Source organism: Marmota flaviventris, chromosome 9 (genome assembly GCF_047511675.1).
Source record: "Marmota flaviventris isolate mMarFla1 chromosome 9, mMarFla1.hap1, whole genome shotgun sequence".
NCBI classification, from domain to species: domain Eukaryota; kingdom Metazoa; phylum Chordata; class Mammalia; order Rodentia; family Sciuridae; genus Marmota; species Marmota flaviventris.
Window position 1 is genome coordinate 100,942,400 of NC_092506.1, and position 7,511 is coordinate 100,949,910.

Genomic DNA, 7,511 nt, shown 5'->3' on the forward strand with positions numbered 1-7,511 from the left:
CCTACCTTACAGTGGGCACAGAGTAAACATTCACAAACATCTGTCCACTTCGTGGATGTGAGGTTGCATCCTCCATACTGCTTCTGGGACACTTGGCTCTTGTGGGCCTGGAGTTAGTCACTAGAAGGTCCTGGACCTGAGCCAGCCATTGGCCATTCCCACTCCCTGCATGGCCTGGAATCACAGGGCAGGAGGTGACTGCAGCAAGGCAGTGACAGGCCATCTTAGCAGAATTTTCACAGGCATTGTCAACCTCTCTGGCCTGGAGTGGCAGCAGCAGTCCCAGCCCTTCCATGGGCAGTGGTATAGGTGCCCCGGGTCCCACCCAACATCTCACCTATCAGATGGCCCCTCTACCAGCCTTAAGGTCTTTCTCTTGGGGTCTGAAGAAGTCCAGCCAAGCTCAGGCCTGCCTCTTCCAAGAAGCTAGGTGCCCGAGTGCATTTGGTGCTCTCATCCAGGTAATTGGCTCCAGGATTCCAACTCAACCATCTAAAATTAATCCTAGTATCATGAGGAGGACAGCACAGGACTAGGACACATGACCCCTGGGCTCTGTGCTCAGCAATGCTGATAACTAGCTGAGCAACTGGGGACAAGGTACTTCCTTTACCAAGCCTCCCTCTTCCTTGCAAGCTGCAGGGTGTGTACCTGCCCGCTGAGCTATCCTCCAGGTTCAAAGGTGAGTGCTACTTGTGTACTGGGATCAATGTGGCCTTTCTCAACCAGCTTCCAGCCAGAAAGTCCTTCCCCAAATACAACCTCCTCCTGCAAAGTAAAGTCACTCCTTTTCTGTCAACCTCTGGGTTAGAAGCAAACCTTCCCTGAAATGAGAGAGCTCTCATTTCACTGTTGTAGCCAAGAGTTGGATGGGGAGTTGGTGCTAGACCAGAAAGAAAAAAATATGAGTTTAATATAGATGGTTCCTTTCATCCTTCAGAACTCAGACTAAATGTCACCTTTTCAGAAAGATTTTTCCTGACCACTATCCAAGCCAGGTCTCCCCAACACTATGATACACACCCATTTTTCTCTATCACTGCATCATTCACACTCTGTTGATTTCATCTACAGCAATAACACTCCCTGTAAGTTATTATTTGTTTAATATTTGACACCATATTGTTTTTTTATTGCTACTATAGCAAGTTATCACAAAAACAGTGGCTTTAAACAAGGCAAACTTATTTTCTTGGAGTTCTGGAGGTCAGAAGTCTAAAACCTATTTCACTGGACTAAAGGTTTTGGCAGGCCTCCATTCCTTCTGGAAGCTCTAGGGGAGACACATTTCTTCACTTTTCCACCTTCGGGAGGCTGCATGCACTTCTTGGTTCATGGCCTTCCTCCCTCTGTAAACCAGCCAATGTAGCATCTTCATATATCTCTTCTCTTCTCCTCTCCTCTCCTCTCCTCTCCTCTCCTCTCCTCTCCTCTCCTCTCCTCTCCTCTTCTCTTCTCTCTCTCTCTCTCTCTCTCTCTCTCTCTCTCTCTCCCCTGCTTTTATAGTCACATCTCCTATAATTCTTTTAAGGACACTTGTGATTACATTGGGTCTTCCTGAACAGCCCAGGATGATGTCTCTTATAGCAAAATTCATAAGGGCATCTGGTTCTATGAATTAGGACAAGGACATCTTTGAAAGCCACTATGCAGACTACCACAACCTCCCCCACTGGAACATAAACTGCAAGAACTTACAGATTTTGCCAGCCTTTTTTTAATGGAATTTTCAATGCAAAAACACCATAAATGATCGAAAGAAATATGAAAGAAGAAAGTACAAATCATATGGTAGAAGGAGTGGTTCTTGTCCCTGTCATCAACGCAGGTGAACAAAGTACTGTTTAGGATTCTTTGCCTTTCTTCTGCAAACAAGGCAGTGTGCCCTAGGAAATGTGATCTTGAAGATGGAGTGACAGAGGACAGGGTTCTGGCAAGGAGAAAACTGCTATGCAACACTGGGGAGGATCTCTGGGTATCCTGGAGGCCCAGCCCAAAGCAACTCACCTGCTATATAACTTGACAAGATGTGCCAATGTCCAGCTCCATGATTCCTGACATCCCAGCCATGGTGAAATCACAAGGAATGCATGCAAAACTGTCCCACATCCAACAGGAAAACTCATAATCTGGCATCCAAAAAAATACAACCATAATGAAGAACAAAATTGATCAATTAAAATCAACTCAAAACTGGCATAGATGTTAGAATTAGCACTCCATGATATTAACCCAGTTACCATGACAGTTTTTTCTATGCTGAAAACAAAAATGTAGATACCAAAAAAAAAAACATCCAACTGAATATGTATGTGTGTATATGTATATGTACCAGCAATTAAACCCAGGGGCACTTAACCACTGAGCCACATCCCAAGCCCTTTTTATTTTCTATTTTAAGATAGGGTTTTGCTAAGTTGCTTAGGGCCTCGCTAAGTTGCTGAGGCTTGCTTCAAACTTGCATTCTTCCTACTTCAGCCTCCTGAGCTGCTGGGATTACAAGCATGCGCCAATGTGCCTGGACCAAGTTGAATTTATAGAAATAAAAATTCCAATATGTAAAATGGCAAATACACAAGGTAGAACTAATAGCAGATTAAGCATTGCAGAAGAAGATATTAGTAAACTTTAAAACAGCAAAAGAAAAAATGAAACAGAAAATAGAATTTTTTAATGAATAGAGCATCAGCAAGCTGTAGAACAACTTCAATATAGACATATTACACACTCACCACACACACATACATGTATGTGTGTATGTGTGTGTGTGTGTGTGTGTGTGTGTGTAATTGAGTCTCCAAGGGAAGAGAGGCAGAAAAACATATTTGAATAATGGCCAATAATTTTTCAAATTTGATGAAAATTATAAATTGACATATCCAAGAATTTGCAAGAACCCCAAGCACAAGAAACAGGAAGAGAACTACACCAAGGCTCATCAAAACCAAACTGCTCAAAATCAGTGATAAATCCTAACAGAAGGACAAGAAATGCTATGTACAAAGGGACAAAGAAAAGGGTGAGACACCCACTCTCACAAGGCCAACAAGAAGACCAGGGAGGAATACCATTAAAGTACTAAAGGAAAAACAAGGTTAACTCCAGAATTCTGCACCCAAGAGAAACATCTTTCAAAAACAAAGCAACACAGAAACTTTTTATATATTTTTAAAAGCTGAAATAAATCCATTATTAGTAGACCCACACTATAAGAAATATTGAAGCTCATCCATTCTGGGGAAGGAATATCTTCCAGACGCCAGAAGAAAATATGGGTCTGCACAAAAGAATGAAAAGAATCCAGAAATGATAACTGGGTGGTAAATACGCTTCCCTTTTGCATAAATATCTGTATAAAATAATTCATTAAACAAAAAACAATGGCAATAGAGTACAAAATTGATAACTTAGGTAAAAATTTGTGATGTTAATAACACAAAAATGGAAGGGATACTACTGTTACATTCTTATACCATATTTTAAATGGTATAATATTTCTTGATAGTAAACTATGATGAGATAAAGGTATTATAAGCCCCAAAATAGCCAATAAAATAAAATAATTTTTCAGTTAATAAAATAAAATGGAATCATTTTAAGAATCAAGAATAGAGATTTTTAAAATGAATGGAATCTTAGAGACATATAAAACTCTTAAGGGTTGGATCTGGAATTTCCCCTAAAATCTCATGTGTAGAAGTCTTGATTTCAAGGCAGCATTGTTCACAGAAGGAACTCTTTGGAAGTATTGGATCATAGGGCTCTGACTTCATCAATGGGTTCATCCATTGATGGATTAATAATTTGATGACATTATAATGAGGTGTAGACACTAGGTGGTGGGGCCTAGTTAGAACAAGAAGGTCACTGGGGGCATGTCATGGGAGGGTACACCTAGTCCCTGGTCCCTTCCCCTTCTCGCTCTGCTTTCTGGCCGCCATGACCTCAGTAGCTTTCCTTGTTGTTTGAGTCATATCCTTTTAGGATTGCTAAGTGTCTCTTAATAGATTAACTCTACTAATTATTATATCATGACTTTTTCTATCTCTGATAATTTTCCTTGCTCTGAATTGTACTTTACCTTTAGTATCATGACTTCTGCTTTCCATAGATTGTCTACCATGCTGAAGTCTAAAGAAGTAAAATCGTGTGATCACAACAATCAAAACAAAAAACACTTGATAAAATTTCATGTCCATTTATAATTTTTAAAAATCTCAGAGAAATTGTAAGGTGGAAAACTTCCTTCTTTAAATAAAAGAGTGCAAAAAAAATCCTATAATTAACCAGTAGCATTATACTAAATTGTAGGCAAGTAAATGCTTTCCCCCAAAATTGAATATAAAGAAAGGCTCTCCACTCCCAACACTCTCAATCAACATGTGACTGGAAGCTCTTAGCCAGTGTAATAAGGCAAGAAAAGGAATTAAACTACATATGCATTTGGAAAAGAAAGAAAGAAAATTCTCTATCAATGACATGACCAACTATGTAGAAATCCCAAGGATTCTACAAAAAACTCTTAGAATTAATAAGCTTAGTAAGATTATAGTGTGTAAGATATACAAGTCAACTATATTTCTATGTGCTAGAAATAAACACATGGGAATCAAAATTTAAAATACAATACCATTGAAAATCACTTATAAAAAGAAATACTTAGTTGTAAATCAAGCAAAACATGTACAGTACTTACATGTTAAAAACTACTCTTGTTGATGAACTCAATCAACTATATCTAAGCAAATGGTAAGACGTCAGTGTTCATGGATTAGAAGGCTCAACAGAAATGAATAAAAATATTAATTCTCCCCAAATTAATATCATTGCTTTAACAGAATTTCTACCAAAATCCTAGTAACATTTATATAGGTACAGAAAAGACTATTATAAAATTTATATTGAAAGATAAATGAACTAAGAATAGCTTTAATTTTAAAAAAGAAGAGGAAAGAATCAGCCTACTTGATTTCTACACTAATAGAGCTATAATAATCAAGTCTGTGAGATATTGGCAGAGAGATAGACACAAAGATAAATGGAACAGAATAGAGAATCCAGAAATAGATCCACACAAATATGCTGAATTGATTTATGACAAAGGTGCAAAGGCAATTGAATGGAGGAAAAATAGCCTTTTCAACAAATGGTGTTGGAGACATTGGACATCCATAGGCAAACAAAAAGAGCCTTGACCTAAATCTTACACCTTATACAGAAAGTAATTGAAATGGATCACAGAATTAAATGTGAAATGTAAAACTACAAAATATTTAGGGGAAAAGGGGGAAGAATAACTAAGGCTAGGCAAAGAGTTCTTAAACTTGATACTAAAAGAAGGTTGAAAAAGGAAAATTTGATAAATTAAATTTAATTAAAAATATTTTGCTCTTCAGAAGACTTTGTAAAATGATTAAGAAGAAAAACTACAGAGTAAGTATGTCTACAAAGTACATGTATAACAAAGGACCCTATCTAGAATATATGAAGAACCTTCAAAACTTAACGGTTAAAAAAAAATCCAATTAGAAAATAGGCAAAAGACATGGAAAGGCATTTCCCCATTGAGGATATACAGATGGAAAACAAGCACATGAAAAAAATGTTCAACATCATTACCCTTTAAGGAAATGCAAATTAAAACTACAGTGAAATATCACTACATACTCATTGAAATGGCTAAAACTTCAAAAATGGCTAAAATTGAAAAGATAGTGACAATATCAAATGCAGATGAGAATGTAGAGAAACTGGATGACTTACACATTACTGATGGATGTGTTCAATGGCAAGACACTCTAGAAACCTGTTTAGCAGTTTTGTTGTGTTTTTTAAGCTAGCTTATGACTACCGTACAACTCAGCAATTGGACTCTTGAGTATTTATCTCAGAGAAAGGAGGACTGTTGCTCACACAAAAATCTGTATATGAATAGCAGCCATATTCATAATAGTTATAGGCCAGAAACAATAAGATGTCTTCCAGCAAATGAATGGTTAAATAACCATGGTAGATCCATACCATGGAACACTACTCAGCACAAAAAAGAACAAACCCATTCCTTCAGGGAATCATGGTGGGTGGAAAAGAGCCAGTCCCAAAAGTTAGACACAGCATGATGCCATTCATGTAGCACTCTTGAAATGACAAAATTGTAGAAATGAAGAATAGATTAGTGGTTGTCAAAGCCTAAAGAGGAGTGGGTGTGGCTATAAAAAAAACCCACAAAACACAACATGAGGGATCCTGTGGCAATGAAACTGTTTTGCGTCTTGATTGTGTGACGTACAAGGTGTGATAGTGTATTCAAATTGGGAGAAACTGATTAAAAAATACATGTGACCTCTTTGAACTATTTCTTGAAAATGTATATGAATTTGAAGATAACTGCAATTATGTCAAAATAAAAATTTCATTAAACATTGTTTCTAGGGGCTGGGGTTGTGGCTCAGCGGTAGAGCACTCACCTAGCATGTGCGAGGCCCTGGGTTCAATCCTCAGCACCACATAAAAATAAATAAATAAAGTATTGTGTCCAACTACAACTAAAAAATAAAAATAAATAAATAAACATTGTTTCTAAGCTGGGTGCAGTGGCACATGCCTGTAATCCCAGCAGCTCGGGAGGCTGAGGCAGAAGGATTGCAAGTTCAAAGCCAGCCTCAGCAACTGAGGGAGGCCCTAAGTGACTCAGTGAGACCTTGTATCTAAATAAAATATAAAAAAGGCCTAGGGATGTGGAACAGTGGGTAAGCATCCCTGGGTTCAATCCTTAGTACCAAAAATAAATAAATATTCATTTCTAAGACAACAAATACAATGACCACATATTATATGACTCCATTTATATGAAATGTCCAGAATAGGCATATCTATAAAACATAAAAATGATTGCTTAGGTTGAAGGTTGGAGGAAAAAGGAATGGGGGTGGCTGCTAATGGATATTAGGTTTTCTTTAAGGATAATAAAAATGTTTTAACACTAGATTATGTGATAGCTTCACAATTCTAAATATACTAAAAACCATTGAACTGTACACTTAAAACGGGTGAATTTACACTCGGTAACATGTCTCAATAAAACTGTTAAAAAGAAAGAAAGAAAGCCAGAGTGGTTGTGTTATATCAGACACAGTAAACTTCAGTGCAAAAAAAAAAAAAAAAAAAAAAATATATATATATATATATATATATATATATATATATATATATATATATAACTAGGGATTTTTCTGTTATTTCATAATGAAAAGGATATTAATTTGTTAAGAGGACATGCATCTTTAAATATTTATGTATCTAATAAGAAACTCAAATGACATAAAGCAAAACCGGATAGAACTACAAGAAGTAGTGGACAAATCCATAATTACAGTAAAAGATTAAAATATATTCATGTGATTCTTAATGACAAGTTCATAAAATGTCCTAAAAATACCTCATTAGGCAATTTTGTCCTTATGAATATCATAGCATGTACTTACACAAACCTAGATGATATAGGTCAATCA